Source organism: Oryctolagus cuniculus, chromosome 4 (genome assembly GCF_051225735.1).
Source record: "Oryctolagus cuniculus isolate XC-2025 breed Fujian yellow rabbit chromosome 4, ASM5122573v1, whole genome shotgun sequence".
Taxonomy (NCBI): domain Eukaryota; kingdom Metazoa; phylum Chordata; class Mammalia; order Lagomorpha; family Leporidae; genus Oryctolagus; species Oryctolagus cuniculus.
The window spans coordinates 62,634,828-62,657,882 of NC_142870.1; the positions used below are offsets into that span (position 1 = coordinate 62,634,828).

The 23,055-nt window shown below is 37.2% G+C and overlaps 1 protein-coding gene across 29 annotated transcripts in view; it reads left to right on the forward strand.

Annotated features, from left to right (window-relative positions):
• BBX (BBX high mobility group box domain containing) overlaps positions 1-23,055 on the forward strand; it is a 285,277-nt gene that overhangs the window by 38,640 nt on the left and 223,582 nt on the right. For 2 of the 29 annotated variants that reach the window (XM_089330703.1, XM_089330702.1), the window contains exon 3: positions 22,181-22,312. The exons of the other annotated variants lie outside the window; for them this stretch is intronic. The gene's annotated coding sequence lies outside the window, so the exon portion shown is untranslated. The remainder of the gene's footprint in view (positions 1-22,180; positions 22,313-23,055) is intronic. 29 annotated transcript variants of the gene reach the window in all.

A 23,055-nucleotide genomic window follows, 5' to 3' on the forward strand; every position in this document is an offset into this window, starting at 1 on the left:
GGCTCAAAGTCCCCACAGATAGGATTGGAACTCAGGTGGTTTTGCTTCAGAGTCCATCTTCCTAAGCATATTCCAGTCATAGCAGTAACAGCGTGAGGGTAAATGATCAGTGGCCATTCAGAGAACAGAGTTGCTTCTGACTGGGGGAAAACAGAGAAGTTATCATGAAATGAGTGTCATTTGATTTTGCTTTGAAATAGGATAAGATCTGGATGTATCAAGGTTTGCATGAGAGCCTTTCTAGGCAGAAGGAATAGCCTGAGAAAAGGCAAGTGGAATGTGAGAGTGTGATTGTGTGTGTGTGTGTGTGTGTGTGTGTAAGAAAACTGGCTATTCTGCTTGGCTTCAGTTTGGCTTTTCTAAGAGAGTTCTGGGAGGAAAGTCATTCAGCATTGCTTTGAAGCTAAGTCATGGATATCCTTGGATGCCAGACAAGTGAAGATTTTTAATCTAGAAGTGGCGTTGTCAGAAAGATTAATATGACAACAGATGTGTAGGCTGAATTTTAGGAAGAGCAACTGGGTTTATGCAGAAGGGAGAAAAATCTGGAAGCTGTCACTGTCTGGGATAAAGCAGGACCTGTTCTTGGCTATGGCAGTTAAACTGGAGAAAGGAGAAAGAGATGGTTGGCATCTCAGGTTCGAGCATGGGCGTCAACAAGGGCCATCCCCTGGGAAGATACAAAGAAAGTGGAAATGCTGAACTCAAACTCAGGATGACTTCTGGTAGTGGAGGCAATCAGTGGAAACCACAAGGGCTAATAATAAAATTTCCAGTGTTGGAAATACTGAGATTCAGTGTCAGGATTAGAATTCTTGATCCTGCAATTTCTTGTTTATTTTTTAATCCATTGACTCACATGGCTTCCAAATGATTACCAAAGTTATATTTTGTATTTTAAATTGAGAGAAGGTTAATCCCCTTACTGTGTTCTTTCTCAGTGTTGGGAAAATAATTTGACAAATGAAAAAAAAAAATTCTGTTGGACTGGTAAAGGCAAACATATTTCTTTCCAACTTTTCCTAGGTGATGCTTTGACCTTTAGTCTTCTGTAGTCTTCTTTTTTTTTTTTCCCAAAAGAAGTAATTAAATGGTTTGGTTTAAAAATAAATCTTTCTTTTCTCTTCTTAGTCTGTGCTTAGATGTATAAAAATAAAAGAAATGACAAAAATGTCAGCTGAGACACTAGGTAGTCATTGAAGACGTGAGAGCATGATTTCTTTCCGATAAGCCGGGGACTCAGATTTAGTTGTATTTCCAGTTGTTTCAGTTTAAATATGTGTTGTCAGATCCTTCAGAAAGAGATGTTGTAACTATTCTGAGCAATGGGACAGAGAATGGCTTTGGGTGTTTTAGCGCATACCTCTGATTCTGAGTTGGAAAACACTTAGATTTGAGGTCGCTGCTCATTATCATTTAAAGAATGACTTGCTGTGCCAAAAGTTTCTGGTGGTTCTATTTAGTCAAAGAGTAAAAGTGAGTTTGTGTTTCCAGGTTAGACTAGAATAAATTGGTGGATAGTCTGTTCTTCAAAGGGCAACATTAGAGAAAGTGGGTATAGCTTGGAGGAAGGTTATCCTGGGCATGTAGGAAGAGAAAAATGGAGTGAACCAGTTAAGAGAGAAGGCTAAACCAACAGCAGGAAGAGATGGGGCCATTCTGTTGATAATGTACCATGAGTGTTTTAGTTTGAAGGATCCTTTGTTGTTGGGGACTGCCATGTGCATTGTAGAATATTTAGCGGCATCCCTGGCCTCTGGCCACAAGATCCTAGTGTCATTCCTTTAGTCATGATGATCAAATATATCTCCCAATATTGATAAATGTTTGCCCGGGGCAAAATAACTTCATGTTGAGAATTGCTGGGTTAACTAACATAAATGGATGAAGGGAGAACATGAAAATGGGTAGTCTGTATTTTAGGTATTGTAAGGTGTGGAGTAAATGAAATCTTGCCATGTAAGAAGCGGATTCCTTGAACACTGTGCTTGGGACAGATTGTCCTGGTTAGGTAGAACACATTCCAATCCAGAGTACACATTGGTACAACTGCAAAGGGAGCAGTTCATCAATATCCACCAAAAGTGGAGCAAAAACAACAACGTTACATCTAGTTTCTTACCCTTAAGCAGAGGAATTCTTAAACACCTGCACAAGGGCATATATATAAGGATATTCATAATAGAATTGTTTTGCAATTGGGAACACTGAGAACACATCAGTGGCCACCATTGGGAAACATATATTATGGGGTATTCAGGTGTTGGCATGAATAGCAGCAGTTAAAATGAATGATATTGTATGGATCAAAATTGAGAACAACAGCGAGGAGAAAAAACCTAATTGTGAAATAATTGTTACTTTGTCTTCCGTATATGTTTTAGAAAACACCCCAAACAATGCTAAATATTGTTTACTCAGATTCATTACAATGTCTGCTTCTTGGGAGGAAAGGATGAGGATGAATGGGACCAGAGAGAAAAAAAGAAAACCACAATTTTATTTCAAAAAAAATTTTTTTAACAATCTGAAGTATATGCTACAAAATGTTAAATTTGGGTGGGAGTTTCATGTATTATTTGCTATTTATCATCTTTGTACTTTTATTATTTTTTCAAAAATATAAAGAAAACATTCAAAGCTTTGACAGTGTACATTAATGTTCTTGATTGTATTGTGAGCTATATTGAATTGCACCTTTTCCTGGAATATCTTTTAATCACAGATTTAATTTTCAGTGATGTATTTGAAGAAAGTGATTGTGCTCTCTACTGTTTCCTATTCACATTTCTATGTGCTAAGCCTTGGTTTCATGATTCATTTTTGCACAAATGTGTAGATCTGGATTCTCACACGTTGAAATAAACGCAGCTGTGTTTATTTCAATGCGATTACATTCAAATAAACACACATGTGATCCCTTATGAGCATGAACCCGTGAAACACTTGTTGATTTGGTTCTGAAATTGTGTGTTCAAATAAGCACACTTGTTTTAAGGGAAGTTTTGCTCTACTCAAATGTTCATGGCTTGAACATGTGCTTTGTAGAGGGCAGATGTGGAATATCTGAAAAGAATAGTAGTTCTTTAGAGTCTGAATCATTGCTTTAGACAATTGCAGAATTTAGTTAATAGGCTGTCTTTAGTATGTTGGAGATGTCCTATGTAATACAAGTGAGTTTGGAGTACCATATTTTAGTTATTTCACTGATTTTTGACAGTTTATCTGATGGAATCAAATTTTTAACAAATTAAATAATACATGAACTATGTGAGTATATTTTTAAGAAGTGGTAAAATAAATGAGGGTACTTTTTTAATTTTGAAAACTGCATCTTACTTAACTAGACTTATAAACCTGTAGTTTTTTCTTTAAACCTGTGTTTTTACACTTCAGAATTTAGAACGAAACCAAAGGGTATGCTTCCCATTTAGATTTCTGCTGAAGTTACTATATGTAACCTGAAAAGAGCTAGTATGCTTCAGCCTTCTGCAAAGTATTGTAATCAAATAGAATATAACTTTGAAAATGGCAATAGTTGGGATTATCTTTCCTTAGCAAATGAATTGCAGGTCACAGCAGTCAGTGGGGGAAATTTATATGTGTGATATGCAAATATTTAGGTTCTGTTTTTGACCTGAAAGCCTGTTACTTTCCTGACCATGTAAGATTGTTGGGTTCAGAGTATTCTTAGGCCCACAGCTATGCACTGCACAGCTTTTCCTCCTGTTGTGTGGGAGGAACTCAGGGGCAGGGGTTCCTGTGTGGGGAGAGAGAGAAGTTGGCAGGCTGTTAATGGAGGAGTATTTTCAAACCCTCTGCTTCCTCTAGTTAGGGCCTGAGTGTTTATGGCCTCAGGGGCCTTCCCTGCCTGCCTTCTTCTCAAGACCCCTGGAACTTGTTCACCAACTCTGTGAGGTCTGATGTGGCTTTTGTCTTCATCTCACACGGCCAGACAGAGAGCCTGCCTTCCACCTGCTGCCACAGTGGTTGTACAACTCTCTCAATACAAAGGCTGCAGTATCTAAAAGTAACCTTAGGTTTTCTGATCAGTTTTTTGCTCGGTTTGACCTCTTAGGAATTTTCATCCAGACATTTCAGAAGGTTAAATATTGTTAATACATAAATTGTTCAGATGTAAACTATTACCAAGAAAATAAAATTTTATTAAGTTTTAAAAATTAATGTTTATGTTTCACAGGTAGTACATGAATACATTTCTTTCTTTGTCAAAGACTAGTATGTTTCAGAATAAAAATAGTGCTGTTTCACTTAGAATTTATCAATTTTGAAGTTTATTTAAAATAAAGAGTATTTTCCGTATTTGCTGCTTTGCATGTTTACAGCCTGCTTCTGCCTCTAGAAAGTTTCAAGGATCTTTGTTTTGTGTGTGCCTTTTATCCAGTACTTATAGGGCTGAAATATATTAAACGTTTAATAGATGTTTGTGTAGAATGCTGATTGAATGAAAGTCAAGAACAGATTTTCTTTTCTTTTTGAAAAATTACTTACTTTATTTGAAAAGCAGAGAGGCAGAGATATTCTACTTGCTGTTTTAACTCCCCAAATGCCTGTAATAGCTGGGGCTGGGCTGAACTGAAGCTGGGAGCTCGGAACACAATCTGGGTCTCCCATGTGGGTGGCAGAGATGCAAGTACTTAAGCTGTCTTTAGTACCGTGGTGGCTGTCCTTACTCTGTTAACTCCATCATCTGCCGCCTCGAAGGTTGTGCATTAGAAGGAAGCTGGAATCGAAGCTGAGCTGGGGCTTGAAAGCAGACATTCTGATTGAGGTAGAAATCCTAAGCAGTGGCATAAGTGCTGGCTCAAACATCTCCCTCTTTTAAAAAAGGTATTTATTTATTTGAAGACAATAGAGAGAGGGGGTAGGGAGAGTGGGAGGGGAGAGAGAGAGAGAGAGAGAGAGAGAGAATATGTCCCATTTGCATTTGCCCATAATGGCCGGAGATGGGCCTTGAAAGCCAGGGACCAGGAACTCAATCTGAATCTCCCCCATGGGTGGCAGGGACCCCAACTACTTGAACTGTTACCTGCTGCCTCTTATTGAACTCATTAGCAGGAAGCTGGAATTGAGAGCAGAGTAAGGACTTGAACCCACCACTTTGATACAGATTAAAAGTGTTCCAAGTGGCATTTTAACGTTTAAACCAAATGCCTACCCTAAGCACGAATTTTCTTAATGTTTTACTATGGCATTTCCACCAACTTCCCAAGTGAGCTACTTACAGCAAGGTGTCTGTTCTTTAGAATCCTTTACAATACATTTACTAACATGGATGCTTTCACCGAAAAAACCAGAGTATGGTTAACTATTTTCCTACACCTTTATAAAACTTAATGTTATCAAACTTTTTCCCCCCAGTCTGATGTGGGAAAAGTTGTACAAGGTACTTAAAAAATTTATGGAAATTATAGAATTAAAAGATACTTATTTTGGCATGACAATCGGTGAAAATCATATTTTTCAGGATATACTCTTTCCATGAACTTTTAGAAGATGTCCTACTGTCTGGTTTTAATTTAATTTTTCATGGTAGCTAATAAATTTCACCATACTTTGATCTGTTGATGCTCTCCCTTCTTTGCCTACCCCATAACTCTGAAACTACCTTCTTATATGTCCTTTGCCCATTTCTCTACTGTGTTGTCTTCTTTTTTGGGTAGTACTTTTAAATGAGAGTATATATGTCCATATATAATTTCCTTGTCTAATGGGCTGCATGTATGTGTGTGTGTGTGTGTGTGTGTGTGTGTGTATATATATATATGCAGGCACTTTAAAAAGTTTATGACAATATAAATAGAAGATGTTTATTTTGGTTTAAAATTTTTGAAATTCATGCATCCAGAAGTTTAAAAAATTCATGAGAAATGCACATTGTGAAAAAACTATACATGGATTTCAATATATTTTTATTTTTGGGGGACCAAAAGAACCTCTTTTTTTTTAAGAATTGTGTTTTGTTTTTAAAGACTTATTTATTTATTTGAAAGGTGGATTTAAAGAGGCAGAGGCAGAGAGAGAGAGAGAGAGGTCCTTCATCTGCTGGTTCACCTCCCAAATGGCTGCAACTGGATCGACCAGAGCTGGGCCAATCTGAAGCCTGGAGCCTCCTCCAGCTCTCTCATGTGACTGCAGGAGCCCAGGAATGTGGGCCATCATCTACCACCCTCCAGGGCATAGCAGAAAGCTAGACTGGAAGTGGAGCAGCTGGGACTAGAACCAGTGCCTATGTGGGATGCCGACTCTGCAGGCAATAGCTTTACCCTCCATGCGGCTAACACCACAGCACAGGCCCCAAGAAACTTATCTTTTAATTTCATTTTCCACAAACTTTTTGAAATACTCTTGTATATATTTACATGCCAGATATTTCTCATAGTTTGTTGTTTTTCTCTTAACTTTGTTTATAGTGTCATTTCTCATGGAGATGTTGACAGTTTACATATAATCAACTTAATCAGTCATTTCCTTTTTGTACTTTGCTTTAAGACCTTTTTCCAACCCAGTGTCATTGATACAGTTTGATTCTCACATTTAAGCCCTTAACAAATGTTTTGCAATTTATTGTTAGGTAGAGATAATCTTTTATCCTTCTTAACCCCTCAGCCTCCACAAAACGGGATTGTTCCAGCCCCATCTATGGACTAATGTGTGCCTTCTCTAAATTGAAATTTTTAAAAAATCATGTTACAGGTGTTTTTGAGTTGGTTTTGAACTTTTGAACTTTAGATGTTCTGTACTTTCAGTTGTTTTTTTTTTTTTCTTTTTCTTTTTGTGGAAATAAGAGATTAGTTTACAGCAGCATGATATTAGCTTGCTATCTAATGGAGCAAATTCCCTTTTTAATTATTTGTTTTCAAGATTGCTTTGTCCAATATTGAATATTTGTTTTTCAAAATAAATTTATAATCACCTTGATTTAAATTTTGTATTTGGATTTTTATCTGAATTACATGCAATTAATAGATTAATTTGGAGGAAAGTTGTCATCTCTCTTAAAATACTGGATTTCCATTCTATACCATTGATTGTATTAATATAACTTCCTTTTTCCTTTTTCAAGAAACATTTTTTTTTTTACAAAATCTTATCCCTTTCTTCTTGGATTTATTCCAAGGTACTTCATATTTTTTGTTGTCATTGTGAAGGGAATTTGTTTTCATGTTTTCAGTCATATTTTCTTATTGATTATTGCTGATGTGTAGGAATTGACTTATTAAGAATATTGATCATATATCCAGAAATCTTCACTAGTTTTGATTCTGTTGGTTTTTTCTTACAGAAAATGAAATCATCCATTACTAATGACAGTTTTGTCTCCCTGTTCAATCTTTTGTTAGTCTTCTTTCATTGTGTTTTTGGCTAATGCATTGGCTTGTACTTCTGGTATGATGTTGATTTATTTTGGTAATAGTGTACATTTCCATTGCATGCTTACATATTTTAACTTCATTTCTCACTGGTGTGAACAGTGTTGTCTATGTGTTTCTCCTAGATCAACTTTATCAGGGTAAGGAAGTTCTCTCCTGTTCTTAGCTAAGGTAATTTACTCTGAGTGTATTTGTTGACCTGCTCATGTCATATTCTTTTACCCTGTTTGTATAGTAAATTCCAGTGGTAAATTTTCTGTTAATCATCCTTAACATTTTTGAGATCAACTCTACTTGATATTACCCTGCTCATACACTATGTTTTGATTTTACTTAGAAATTTTACATCTATATTGAAGTGTGATTTGACAATTATATATTTTTTCTTTTGCTATTCTAATTGATTCTATATTAGGATTAAATGAACAGCAGCTAAAATGCTTTCCTATAAACTCTATATGCTATGGAATAGTTGCTTTAAGTGAAAATTATTTATTCTGAATATTTGATAGAATTCTTGTAAAACTGCCTCAGGACTCCTTACTGGGGATGTACATCTTTGGCAACTGCTTAATTTCCTTTTTTTATTTTTATTTTTTTGCAAACGACTGATTTATTTTATTTGAAAGGCAGTTAGAAAGAGAGGGGAAGAGAGTGATATTCCATCTGCTGTTTCACTCCCCAAATGGCCTCAAGGGCTGGAGCTGGGTCATCCCAAAGCCAGCAGCCAGGAGCTTCTTCCAGGTCTCCCACATGGGTGCAGGGGCCCAAAGACTTGGGCCATCTTCTACTGCTTTCCCAGGCCATAGCTCCAGAAATGGAGCAATTGGGGCTCGAACGGCACTCATATGGGATGCTGGCACTGCAGGTGGCAGCTTTACCTACTATGCCACAGGGCTGATTCCTTAATTTTCTTTTCTTATGATAATTATGTTACTGAATTTTGTTTGATCCTTGGTCAATTTTGATAGTTTATACTTTACAGTTGTTTGTAAACTATGGATTTCATGCAGGCCTTAAAGTTTTTGATGTAAAGTTCTTCTTCGTGATCTCTTCTAATGCTTAATCTTTTCTATGTGGTTTTTGTTTCTCATGTGTTTATTAAATTCTTTCATGTTATGCTGTCATTTAAAATTCGCCTTTCTTTTGCTTATCTCTAAGGTGTTATTTGATGCACTTTTTCCAGGGTATCATTTTAATGACATTTCACAGGTTTTCTTAGGTTTTGTGGTCATTATCATTCAGTTTGAGATGTTTAAAAAATTACACTTTGATTAAATGTGTAATCAATATATTACTTAGGAATTTGTTTAATATTTCCAGTTAATTTTTTGCTATCACTTTATTACTGCTTTCTTATGCTATGATATTTAGTTTAGTGAATGTGGTCTGTAGGATAGTAATATTTAGAAATTTTAAAATATATCCTTTGTTGTTTATGTGACTGTGACTATTTCACATATCTTTGGAAAGAATGATTTCTTCTCATGTGGGATCCAGAAAACTATGTTCTTTATCTGTTGCATTAGTCTTAAGTGTGTTAAGTGTGTTAGGTCAATCTATGTTATTCCCATTCTTCACAATATTACTTACTTTTCTTCTGAGACATATTTTAAGTATCCCAATCTGTGATTTTTCAGGTTAACATGTTTTATATGTTTTTTGTTTATTTTTATAATTCAAAGCTATATTGTTAAATGTGTAAATAATCAAGATCTGTTAGTCTTAGAATGAGACCCTTTTTGGCAGTGCAAAATTTTTTTTTTAATCCCTTGTAGTGATTGTTTTCTTTGATTACTTTTCTGTCTATTGTCAGTATTGCTATACCTAAATTCTCTTCCCATTCACCTGTTGTGTAGTTTCACATCCCTGAATTTAAAATCTTTCTGGTGTTATTTTGTTTTAGGTGTGTCTTTCATGAATATAGTTGAGTTTTGTTTTTTATTTTTTAAGTTAGCCTAAACATGACTCTGAATAGATTTATGTTTATATTTATTGTGACTTGACTCTGCTAATTTTTTTCTGGTGTCCTTTCTCTTTCTTCTTTTTTTTTCTTTTTTTTTTTTTGACAGGCAGAGTGGACATTGAGAGAGAGAGACAGAGAGAAAGGTCTTCCTTTGCCATTGGTTCACCCTCCAATGGCCGGCGCGCTGCGGCTGGCGCACCACGCTGAACTGATGGCAGGAGCCAGGTACTTCTCCTGGTCTCCCATGGGGTGCAGGGCCCAAGTACTTGGGCCATCCTCCACTGCACTTCCCTGGCCACAGCAGAGAGCTGGCCTGGAAGAGGGGCAACCGGGACAGAATCCGGCGCCCCGACTGGGATTAGAACCTGGTGTGCCGGTGCCACAAGGCGGAGGATTAGCCTAGTGAGCCGTGGCGCCGGCCCTCTTCTTTTCCAGTACTTTTATTGGAATAATAACGTTTTTATTGTTTTTTTTTTTTCTGTACTTGCTGTTAGCTTGGATAGCATACGTTCCTTTCCTATTTTGTGGTTACTTTTATGCTTTTAGTATCTTGTATTTAAACATGTTTTTCTAGCAATGCCTAAAGCTGTAGGTTTCTATAGCTTCTCTCCAAACATGAGAACTTGAACGTCCTCTTGTTTCCTCCATTCTGTCTCTTGAGCTTCTTACATTGATAAGAACAGGTATTTTCTACTGAATTATTGTTCAAATAGGAGATTTAGTGTCTCTTTTGTGGGTAATTTTTTTTCCTCTTGAGAACTTTGAAGATCTGTTTATCCTTGCTAATCAGAATTTTCCTTTGATATTTCTTAAATGCTTTTTTAAAAGATAAATTTGTTTATTTATTTATTTGGAAGTAGGGAGAAAGAGAGAGGGGTAGAGGGAGAAAGAGAGAGATCTTTTGGGGCTGGTGTTGTGGCATAGTGGGTAAAGCCACTGCCTATGACTGCTCTACTTCCAACCTAGCTCCTTGCTAATGGGAACTGGCGTCCACATGGGATGCTGGCACTGCAGGCTGCAGCCTCACCCGTTATGGCACAGCGCCGGCCCCCTAAGAAATCTTTATTCAGTGAGTGAGTGAATGAATGCCCCTGTGGGTCCTTGTCAAGGCACCCACTGCTGTGAGCGCCAGTTCCATTCCCGGCTGCTCCACTTATGATCCAGCTCTCTGCTATGGCCTGGGAAAGCAGTGGATGATGGCCCAAGTCCTTGGGCCCCTGCATCCACGTGGGAGAGCTGGAAGAAGCTCCTGGCTCCTGACTTCAGATCGGCCCAGCTCCAGCAGATGTGACCATTGAGGAAGTGAATCAGTGGATGGAATATCTCTTTTTCTCTCTCTGCCTCTCCCTCTATCTGTAAGCTCTGCTTTTCAAATAAATAAATAAACCTTAAAAAAAAAGTGGCAGGAATAAACAAACATTAAAAAAAAGTGGCCGGCGCCGTGGCTCGCTAGGCTAATCCTCCGCCTTGCGGCGCCGGCACACTGGGTTCTAGTCCCGGTCGGGGCGCCGGATTCTGTCCCGATTGCCCCTCTTCCAGTCCAGCTCTCTGCTGTGGCCCGGGAGTGCAGTGGAGGATGGCCCAAGTACTTGGGCCCTGCACCCCATGGAGACCAGGAGAAGTACCTGGCTCATGCCATCGGATCAGCGCGGTGCGCTGGCCGCAGTGCACCTGCCGTGGTGGCCATTGGAGGGTGAACCAACGGCAAAGGAAGACCTTTCTCTCTGTCTCTCTCTCTCAATGTCCACTCTGCCTGTCAAAAAAAAAAAAAAAAAAAAAAAAGTGGAAGGATCTCATGTACTTGAGCCATCATCTGCTGCTTCCCAGGCACACGAGCAGAGAGCTGGATCAGAAGCAGAGTAGCAGGGACTAAAACTAGCACTATGGGATGTGGATGTCCAAGGGACTACTTCGCTCTTCGTGTCACAACACCTACCCCATTGAGTGTTTTTGTTTCTAATTGATCTCTATTGGTGCTCTGAAGCCCCCTTCAATGTGAGACTTTATATCTTGCCAATCATATTCTTTAATTATGACAAATTCTCAAATATGCTGTTACCTCTCTCCCATTCTTTCTGTTCCCATTTCTTGGAATTGCCAACAGGTGGATGGAAAATAGTTTTATCCTATGTGTCTTATTTGATACATTAGTAGGAAGCTGGATCTGAAGTGGAGGTGGGACTTGCTTCCAGGCACTGCAGTGTGGAATGCAGGTGAACCAAGCAGTGGTTTAACCTACTTTGCCACAACTTCCACCCAAATACTTCTTTTTGAGCTTCAAGTGAAATTGTGCTAAAAATGCTACTCTGCTGTATTATTGTGAGGATGAAATTCTATAATTAGAATATTATCAGGTAACTTATGAGACACTGTATTCTAGGAATTATACTAGCTTCTTTTAAACACATGGCTTACCTAATTTAATTCATTTTATAATTCTGCGAGTATTTCCTTGACTTGTGGTAACTTTCTTTGGAAGCAACTGTTTCTTCCTCCCTTCCTCCCTTCTTCCCTCCTCCCTCCCCTCCCTCCCCTCCCCTCCTTTCCTTTCCTTTCCTTTTTTTTTTTTTTTTTACTTATTAAATTCCATGGCAAAAGCAAATCTTGGCTCTTTGGTTCTCACAGCTTCTCAAATTTAGCCAAATTAACAGTATGTTTAAGAAAAGTATGTTTGACCTGTCTTTACCTGTGTTTCTTATTTAGAGTTATTTCTTTTTATCTTTTTATTCTTTTCCTTTACAGGGCTTGGTCCATGTTTTTGTATGTGTGTGTATGTTTGCTTAGGTGCCTGCATGCATGTAGGCATGTACTTTAATCCACTTGTTGACATTCGTCAGCTGAGCTAGAAACCATTGGTGCAGCTTCTCCTGCTTGCTATTAACTGTACAGGACAATAATTACTTTTCATAAAAGGGTAAGAAATAATTTAGTGATATGTTATAATCATTTCAGTATTTAATATACAAATATATACACAAGCTGTTTTTAAAAGTAGCATTAGCATTACCACCCATTCAAATGAAATATTATTTCTGTGGAAGCATGACTAAGAAAGCCAATCTTTTTCTTTAAATATACTGAGTTTACTTCTGTTGTTACATTAAAAGGCTAATTTTAAAGAATATGCAATGACCAAAAAATTCCATTAAGTGATATTGTTAAGTGAGCTATTCAATGAGTTTTGTCTTCAAAAGAAGTCTAGATCTTCAGTTTCCCTCCACTGTACCAATACATATGTCTTATAGCTTATTTAAAAATCTTAAGTAAATTTGCAGCTAATATAATATTTTTAATCTTATCTCAATTTTGTAATGAACATATTAACAAAATGAAAATGAAACCAATTGAGAATAATCTAAATATTAGATTGAATTATTATTGAGATGAAGTCATTCATAGTAATTAAACTACACGAATGCAACTGTCTCAATATTTTAAAATTGTAATCCATTAAATTGCATCAAAACAGAATGAATTGTTATATTTAATGGAAATTAAGTATTGTCATTGAAGATTTAGTCAAATTACCTGATATCTCTTTGTATAAAATCAAAATTTATTGCGGTACAAATAATGTTTGTGAAAATTTTACGTAGTCTTTAAAAATGAAACTAAATGCAGATCAAGCATAATTGTCATTTTGTTAGCTATGTTTTAGTAAATTTTATAGTAAATACAATTTTTGTCTTCAGGAGCAGTCCTCATTTCAAATCTCCTCTCTCATTGTCTTGATAAATACATTTTACCCCCAGACCATGTGTTTCCATTGGTTTGGAAAATAAATACTAGTAATAATAAACTAAGAAAAATAACTTTAGAGCTGTCATTTACTGAATACTTCCTATGAAGCAGGTAATGTGTAAATTTAAGGACCTTTCAATGTCTATATGACTTATTTAAAAAAAGTTGGAAAAAATTATAAGCATCCTCATTTTACACAAGAGAAGGTTGAAACCAAAAAAGGTTAAGTAACTCATCCAAAATTGTGCTCCTAACAGAGGACGTTAGATTTAAACCCAGCGTCCTTTTGCTCGAAGATTAGCATTATGTTCAGTTGTATTGGGGTACATTTCACTCTTTTCACTGCAGCACCTTTAGATTGATCCTTTGAGAAACAATGTCAAGGAAATTTGAGTACATGTCTCTAATGATTGTCTATCAAAGTTTAGAGTGCTCTTTGAAAATTATGAAAAATAATGATCATCATGTCATATGTTTGGGTACTCCCAACAGCTAGCTCAGTGCCATGTGTAATAGTAAACATTCAGTAATTAGCTGTTGAATTGGAATAAAGGAAATTCTTCATTGGGAGCCTAATGAATAAAATGAGTACAAATTTATGCAGAATATTTAAAACCTAGCTTTTAACTCATCATAATTAATGTACTGAAAGCTGAAGAATGTGTTTTTACTCCTTGTTCTGTATTATCCTTCCTTATTATGAAGACAGATCTATTTTTCAGAAGGCATGACTCAGGGCTGTAGAGGGCAGTGTAATCCAGCTCAAGTGGACTTCCCTGGGTTAGTGTGGTGATGTAGTAGTTGGTAGTGTATGCTTGTTCGGTTAGGTTTGGCACCCTGACTATTAGAATGGTTTCACACTTAAAAATAAAGAACCAAAGACAAACACACAAAAAAGCTGACAATTAAACAAAAATTGTTCTTACCCTTATAAACTCTAATGACAAAACCAAGGCTATTCCTTGGAAAATTTTTGCCTCAAATCATTTTTTGAAAATATTTATTTTTTATTTGAAAGAGTGACAGAGAAGGGGGGAGAAGGGAGAGAAAGAGTGAGCAAGTGAGCGAACTTCCATTTGCTGATTCACTCCCTAGATATCCATAATGCTAGAAGCCTGGAACTTCATCTGGGTCTCCCTTACGGATAAAAAGGGCCCAAGTACTCAGGTCATCATCTGCTTTGCCAGGAACATTAGCAAGGAGCTGGGTCAGAAGCAGAAAGCCAGGACTTCAACCGGCAATCCCAAATGGGGCAGCAGAGTCACAAGTGGTGGCCTAACCCTCTGTGCCACAATGCTGGTCCCTGGTCTAAAATCATTTTTTGTTTCAATAAACTTGATCATAAAGTATATTGTAAAGAATTTTCTCTCTTGTTTAGTTATATAATTTCAGTTAAACATAGTAAACTCCTTTATTGTTCTATTAGCTCTACCTTCTGTATTTCATGGACTCTTTAGTTGTAAACCAAATGATGAACCATTACTTAATCAAAAAAATTAAAAATATATTTAACATATTAGAATATTTAAAATTGAAAATATTTTAGTATTAGCTTCAGTTGACATTTTGTTGTCAGTATTCATAGACAATATGATTATCCAGAGACTGCTTGATTATATCACTTTTCTGGTGAATAAGATGTTTTTGCACTATATTTTAGAGAAAAAAATTCTACAGTTCACAAATGCTTCATTTCTGGCAAAATTACTTGCTTTATGCCCACATTGACCATCTGATAGGGCTGATATCTGTAATCTTCAGAAGTATATTAAGTACATAATACAAGTTAGCATTCTAGTTTCTACTGAAACATCACATTAACCACATCTTTCTTCTAGATTTTTGGCTTTAAATAAGTATAATTTCCATGGCTAAAAAATTTCTTAAATAAGAATCATCTTTCACAATATCTGCTGATGTAATCTGATATTATAGTAATTTTATTGGATAATTATGTATTTAGTTCTTGAATAACATAGTTTCTCAAAACTTTTTAATAAAAGTTAAGTATCAAGTTCTCTAAATGTAGATAAATGACCACATGATAGGAATGCTTCTTGCATATTTGACAGTTTAAAATGTGATGAGAAAAACATGTGGTGATTACCAAGGAGTACACAGTGAGTTCAGAAAAACACAAACACAAACATAAAGACACCAAATGTGTTTAATGCTATCCATCCATGTTCTCATTTGATTTTTCACAACAAACTGTTGGTGGTGGAGTCAGGGTTGTCTTGTTATTGTTGTTGATGTAGGAAAAGGAAGGCTCAGGCTACACCAGTGCCAGTCTAAAGTGGGGGTGTTTCATAATTGCAGCGCTATAACTGGAACCTCCTCCTGTCTGTAACATTTTCTTAAAGTTAAATGGTTATGGCTGGCGCCACGGCTCAATAGGCTAATCCTCCGCCTGCGGTGCCAGCACATCGGGTTCTAGTCCCGGTCGAGGTGCCGGATTCTGTCCCGGTTGCCCCTCTTCTAGTCCAGCTCTCTGCTGTGGCCCGGGAGGGCAGTGGAGGATGGCCCAAGTCCTTGGGCTCTGTGCACACATGGGAGACCAGGAGAGGCACCTAGCTCCTGCCTTCGGATCAGCGCGGTGTGCTGGCCGCAGCGCGCCGGCCGTGGCGGCCATTGGAGGGTGAACTAACGGCAAAGGAAGACCTTTCTCTCTGTCTCTCTCTCACTGTCCACTCTGCCTGTCAAAAAAAAAAAAAAAAAAAAAAAGTTAAATGGTTACCTCATGAATTTTGTTGCCACAACCATTTGTGTTTTCCTAAATATATTTAAGAGTCAAAACACTATCCATGTTTTCTTGAATGAATGACTTTTTAACCAGAACACTGTGCTATCTGAAAATACTCAAAAATTTGTAATTTTGATTTATTGACTTCACGAATTCTCTGACTTGTGAAATTTTTTATCTTCAGTTTTGCTTTAGAGGTCTTTTGTATGTGTGACAGATGTATGGTGCAGTTAAGCTTGTTTGTGTATTATACGTATATGAAAGCCAAAATTTAAAAGGATTTGTAGAACTAGGAGCAAGGGGACACAAATTGGACAAAACTGTGAATTGAACGTGTATTTACTTTTGACAATTATGTATTTTTGGGGTATAAGTCAAAATTTTAAGGATCCACTGTTTGATCAATTAAACTATCCAGTTATTTTTATCTTGTTGTTACAGGTTTTTGTTTTAGCATTAGCAGTTGTTTTTTTGACTACAAAGAGCTGACCAAAACTATTAACTTCTTTTCTCCCAAAGATCTTTTTATTTTTTTAAAGAATATTTTTACTTGAAAGTCAGAGTTACACAGAGAAGGAGAATCAGAGAGAGAGAGAGAGAGAGAGAGAGAGAGAGGTCCTCATTCACTGGTTCACTCCCGAGATGGCCACAACGACCGGAGCTGCACCCATCCAAAGCCAGGAGCCAGGAGCTTCTTCCTGGTCTCCTACGCGGGTGCAGGGGCCATCTTCTACTGCTTTCCCAGGCCATAGCAGAGAGCTGGATTGGAAGTGAGCAGCCGGACTCAAACCGGTGCTCATATGGGATGTCGGCATTGCAGGCAGCGGCTTTACCCATTACGCCACAGTGCAGGCCCATCTCCCAAAGATCTTTATAAACATTAAGCCAAAAGAATATGGTACCCTATTAGAATGGTTTCACACTTAAAAATAAAGAACCTAAGAATCACATAAACACACAAAAAACCAACAATTAAACATGTTTTACTGTATCTCTGAGAGGTGAATAAAATTTGTAGCTATAAATCTTAGTAATAAAAACACTAAAATGGATCCCTAACATACGTGCTCTTTGAAGAGGAAGGAGTGGACGTAGGTCTTTTGGCTGAGTGTGGAGCACAGCATAATTCACCTAGCTAGAGAGTAAACCCACATGTTCAATGTGTCAAAAGAGCATTCCTAAAGGAAACAGTGGTAGAAACAGAAGGGGACACCAAATATGTAACGATATTCTGCTGCTGTCTTCCCAGAAGAGGGATTTGAGGTTTACATTAAGGCTGTATGACTTTGGGCAAGTCAGTTAAACTTGGTAAATCTAAGTGGGGCGATCATAGTACCTGCCTCATTGACTGCTGGGAGTAAGAAATAATGGAATAACAAATAGTGAAATAAAATATGTATATGGCTTCTGTATGTCTTAGCCCAGGGTATTCTCTCAGTAACTAAAAATAAATAAATAGTGGTTCTTATTACTGTAATAAGTTTAAATGAAAATTAATGCAGGATGTTCAGTGATAGTAAATGGAGTGGAAAAGAAATAGGAAATGAGTGAACAGTAGATATCTAGACACCCTAAAGACTTAGCAATTGATGTGATGTGGGTGTTAAAATAAGGGGACACCAGGGTGATGGTTGAATAGCATTGTCCCTTACCCTTACCCAATAAAGTAGAGTTTTCAAAGAAACATCAGTGAGGTAAAGAAGTAGGTGAAAAATATTAATAACATTTTTATGTTTTTATTACACATTTGTTTTAATGTATTTTGAAAATGTTTTTAGGTAAAGGATGCACACACACACACACACAGACACACACACACTTTTCCTCTCCTGGCTAGCAATTCAAGTTTTTCAGTACTAATTTGTTTGGCTACTCAGTGTCCTCTCTGAAGAGTTAAATGACAAAATTCTTGCTCTGTTTTAAAGAATCAGCACTTCTTTAAGATAAACAGCATCTAGAAGCCTGGCCAGGTACACTCATACACTGTTGAGAGGGAGACATGGGGGGAGCAGTCAGGAAGCATGTAGGTGGGAAGGGTTTCCTGTTTCCAGGCAACAGCGAGGAGCTACAGAAGGCAAGCAACTTGAATATAAATTCATTCAGGAGAGGACATTTTACCACCCTGCCTCCTAGGCAGTGGGGGCACAGGCTTGACTCTGGAAGAAAGGGTGGAGCTTAAACTTCGTTTGTCAATGGTCGAAGTTACTAGAAACCCATTTCTCTTTAGGTTCTGTGAGTACAAAAAGTATCACCAACTAGTGGCCAGATTAGAATTTTATAGTGTTTTAAAAATAATAGCATCACATTTCTCTTGCTTCTTATTTTCCAGAAGCACGGGGCTTTCTGAGCCTTCATTTTCCTGTCTGCTTAGAGAGCAGAGGGGCTCATTTGCCCAGGAGCAGGCTCTGTCTCCGCCTGGCTCCATCTGCAGGAAGGAGGGAGAAGCACAGCTCACCGGGCTGGAAAGGGAGGTGCTTCCTCCTCTGCAGAAGCCAGTCCAGAGATTGACAGTGAGCACCGGAGAGAAGTCCCTCCTGTTCCCGGGGTCATGGAGCGTGGGGGCTTGTCCCTTGCTTGTGATACTTCACCTGCCCATGAAACACAGGAAGGTAGCAGGTTGCCAGAGTGGAAGGAGGCATTTGCTGGAGGCAGCTACCTGATTGGGGTGGACTAGTTCCGAGGCTTTTGAGATATTAAGAAAAATTGTTGATTACATATTGCCCCCCCCCCCAACGATTTTGTAGCTGATGTGTAAATTCCATGGACCCCCGAGGGACCCTCTTGTTTTATACTCCAGCCCATTACAGCGTCGGGGGGAGGGATTATGTAGGCTGAGTAGAGGGTATGTGTAGAATGCACACGTCCCTTTTCTCACTTTCACACCGTGTCTCATCGAGAGTTGCTGAGATGAGCTCCTTTGCTCTTAAAATCTGCTTTTCGTTGTTTCATTATACTGCTTATGTTTAATTTTTTCTTGAAAATCTAAGTCAGATGACTGGTGCTGTCGAGAGGTGAGGAAGCACCTGCGCTAGCCCTGAGCTGGGATTTGTCCTCTGCTCAGGCAGGAAGAGAAAAGCGAGTGCTGCTGTTGGAGCCTGCCTGAGCAGTTGCATGTTTTATCGCTGGGTCTGGAGCCTCCGTTAGTGACTTGTGCCCTGACTGTAGCTGCCTTACACCCAGTAGCTGGCTACAGGGCCACAGAAAGAACTGCCCAGACGCTTGAGCAAACACAGGGGGTGCAAGCTTTACATTGGATCCCCTCTTGTCATGTGTGCAAGGATGAATCATTCCGTGAAGGGTCTAATCTGTCTCCTTATTGTCCTGTCTGGAAGGGTCACATTATTTAAGTGTAACTCCTGAGAGCCTGCCAGATACATTCAAACAAATGCTGATGGATGCTCTGCAGTCCCTCCCATCCCAACAGATTTCTTTATGCTTCTTTTTATGTAGACACTTAACCTATGTTGAGGGTGCCTCTTTTATTACCAGAGAGAAGAAGTTTAAGGGATTTAATCCTCCCTGTTTATAATGTTTGTTCCTCCCCAGTTTGGTACCTCCCCCCATCCCCCATTTCTGTTACTTGTGCTCTTAACTGCCTTGTGGGACATTAAGAAAGTACCTATGATAGATTAAGTATCTTTAGTTTCACTCTCATTTTTCTATAAATCTTTAAATCTAGTATTAGGAACATAAGTTGACAAGCTCTGCATTATTTTTGTTAATTATTTCATAGATTTTTTTTTGCATAACTTTGGATTGTATTTGAAAAGCTCATTTTAAATCAGCACAACAGGTTTTAAAAACCAAATAATCATTTATGTAAAAGTTGAGTTACTTATGATATTATATAGGTAGTTATTTGAGTCTAGTTCATTTTAATCATTTGATGTTAGTTATAGAGACAAATTTCAGGTATAGAAAATTATGAAAGATTAATGTAGTAAGAGGAGACTTTTATGCATTGTGCTTTTTTAATGAGAAAATAGAGTTTCACTTATGAGGCATTAATGTTGACTGTTTATGTGATTTTTAAAGATATTGCTTCTGATGCATTTTGGACAGAAGATAATTTTTATAGATTGTTTTTGTTAATTTTTTTCTTATTCTCACCATTTTCTTTGTTACTTTTCTTCAAATGTTCAATTTTGTTATTTATGTAAGTACATTTATGTGATAATATGTGCTAACAATTTACTGTACTGAAGATTCAAAAGATTTCCATTTGGGATTCAGTTGGTAAAAGAATATTATCTTCCAATATCATTTATACACCAACTCTTAGTTTAATTCATAATTGTTAAATATTTACCAAATATATGGCTGTTATATATGTATTTTGTCCAGAAAGAAATATGCTATGCTTATAAAATATTAAGTAATCAATATTTTAAACAACTGATAAGTTTTATGAGTTTAATTTTGTAATTTTACAAATAAATGTTTAAATATGAAAGACCTAAAATCAACCTGCTCTATGTTCTAAGGCTAACCTTTTTAATTAACTATTATTCACCAATGATTCTTGAATGAGTTTTGTTTGAAAGACAATCTGTATTTAACTAGAAGCAAATTTATACTAAACGTCTAATTTTTCATAGAAGCTAGTAGTTTTGCTTTAAAATGTCTTTAATCATATTTTCACTTTTGAGCCTTTATAAAATAATTGCACTGATTACACACTTATTATTATGTATTATTATTATTACATGCTTTTTGGATGCCTGGGATGGATGAAAGGGCTATTTAGGACATTTACTCTGTGTGTTAGAAAAGGAATGGGCTTTCCTCATCTCCCTTGAATCTTTTTTGGCAAAGGAGGCTGTTCTTTTTTATGATTCCTAAACCCTGAAATTCCCCTTCTGTAATCTTTCCCATCTACCGAGTCAGAAGTAAAGGCACCATTATTTCTTCATCTTTCTATCTTCTAGGGGCTAACAGAGCTTAACATATACTACATAGCTAGTAATTGTGGAATTAAGGAGAGATTTTTAAAAAGTAGCTTTGAGAATAGAATTATATGCCAAATTATAATTAGTGGTTTGCTAATTGGTCTTCTCTGCTATGTGCATGAGCTGATGTTTAGTTTTATACATTGCACCCATACTTGGCATTTAGTATTTTGAGTTAGTTTTTTCTTTTACTTTGCAAACAGAAATTTAAGGTAAGAATTGAGTTATACATAAAAATATAATGTATTAGTAGTGGAGCAGAATTTATAAACATCTTTAAATTTTCTTAATCATATGCCATATCCTTTAAGGAATAGTTGTCAAGTATTTTTAGAAAAGAATTATGCTAGGGTCAGGCCTGGTTTGTATTTCGATGGGAGAAAAGAATTATGCTATATTATTAGTGCTGCTATTAAAATGTTTTTTAGATAATTTACATTACCTTACAGAATTACTGTTGTAATGATATGTTTGTAAAATGGGCAAAGTATTTATTTGAAAACATTCTCTTTTTTTAATTTAAAGATTTATTTATTTATTTGAAAGAGTTACAGAGAGGCAGAAGCAGAGAGAGATAGAAAGCGAGGTCTTCCATCAACTGGTTCACTCCCCATGGCCGCAATGGCCAGAACTAGGCCAATCCGAAGCCAGGAGCCAGGAGCTTCTTCCGGGTCTCCCATGCAGGTGCAGGAGCCCAAGGACATGGGCCATCTTCTACTGATTTCCCAGACCACAGCAGAGAGCTGGATTGGAAGTAGAGCAGCTGGGACTCAAACTAGCACCCATTTGGGATGCCAGCATTGCAGGTAGTGGCTTTACCTGCTAAGCCACAGTGCTGGCCCCTGAAGTTCTTTTTTAAAATTATTTTTTTCTATAAAGATTAAGCAAAGGCAGTCATTTTTTCTTAGCTTGTTAGGACATCAGATATTCTGCCAAACTTTCTATATTCATGTTTAGCTTGTAGAAGAATCTTTAACTATAGGTTGCAAAAATTGAGCAAAATTAAAGTATATTTTTGAAAATATTTGGAAAAATTTGCACAACTCAAGAATTTTTAGCCACAAATGCTATAGGGGGAACATTTATGTTGTTTTTTGTAAATATCATTCATTGTATTTGGTTTTATCCCAGTATTCAATGTTTATAAAACTGATACTGTTTAAGTATTGATTTTCTTTTCTTTTTTAAAAAATATTTTTATTTATTTATTTGAGAGGCAGACACAGGAAGAGACAGAGAGAAAAGTCTTTCATCCACTGGTTCACCCCCAAGAGGCTGCAGCAGCCGGATCTGAACCGATCCAAGCCAGGAGCCAGGAGTTTCTCCCGGGTCTCCCACATGGGTGCAGAGGCCCAAGCACTTAGGCCATCTTCTGCTGCTTTCCCAGGCCATTGCAGAGAGCTGGATCGGAAGAGGAGCAGCTGGGACTAGAACCCGCGCCCATATACAATGTTGGCACCGCAAGTGGAGGCTTAGCCCACTACACCACAGCGCTGGTCCCAGTATTGATTTTCTTAAGGTAGTATGTCTTTATGGTTGAAAGACTGTCCTAGATTCTAGTTAAGTGGCTGATAGCCCACAGACACCCAGATACCAAGCAATTAATACAGATTGTAAGGTAGCTTCCAGGCATAAATTTCAACAAAGGAGAGAAATTTCTCCCAGTGTTTTGTTTGCTTATTTGTTTCTAGCCATGAATGGAAAGCAGTCTTTCCCTTATTGTTATACTAGCATTATGCTGTCTTAAAACTGCTGGCATATAAATAAGGTGGTACTTCCTGTGTTAATGTTTTGTTGCTGGGAATATAATGTACCAGTTATTATGCTTTTGAGTTTTAAGTTCCAGAATCTTTAACTTTAATAATTAAAGCTTTTCAATAAGGATGTATTTTCTTGTTTTGCTAGGAAGAATTAAACAAACACAATTTCACTGGTTTCTGTTAACTCAAAATCATTATTGTTGCTGTTAGGACTGATACAACGGTGTAGGTATGGACTTTAGAGGAATACTTGCACTATGCTTCAGCATAATTGCTGTATTGAACAATGTTCTTCTTTAGAGAATGATTGACGCCTTATTTATTTTTGTTAAGAAACTACTCGTTTTAGACAGCACTGTCAAATTATTTTCATATCCCCTCTGCTTGCCCTTTACCCTCATCTTTTAGTAGAAGAATAAAGCTTCAGAGAGGGAAACGAAAAGTCATACAGCATAAATTTCTCAGTAATCTATGGTTTTATGTTTTTTTCCTATTCTCTTTT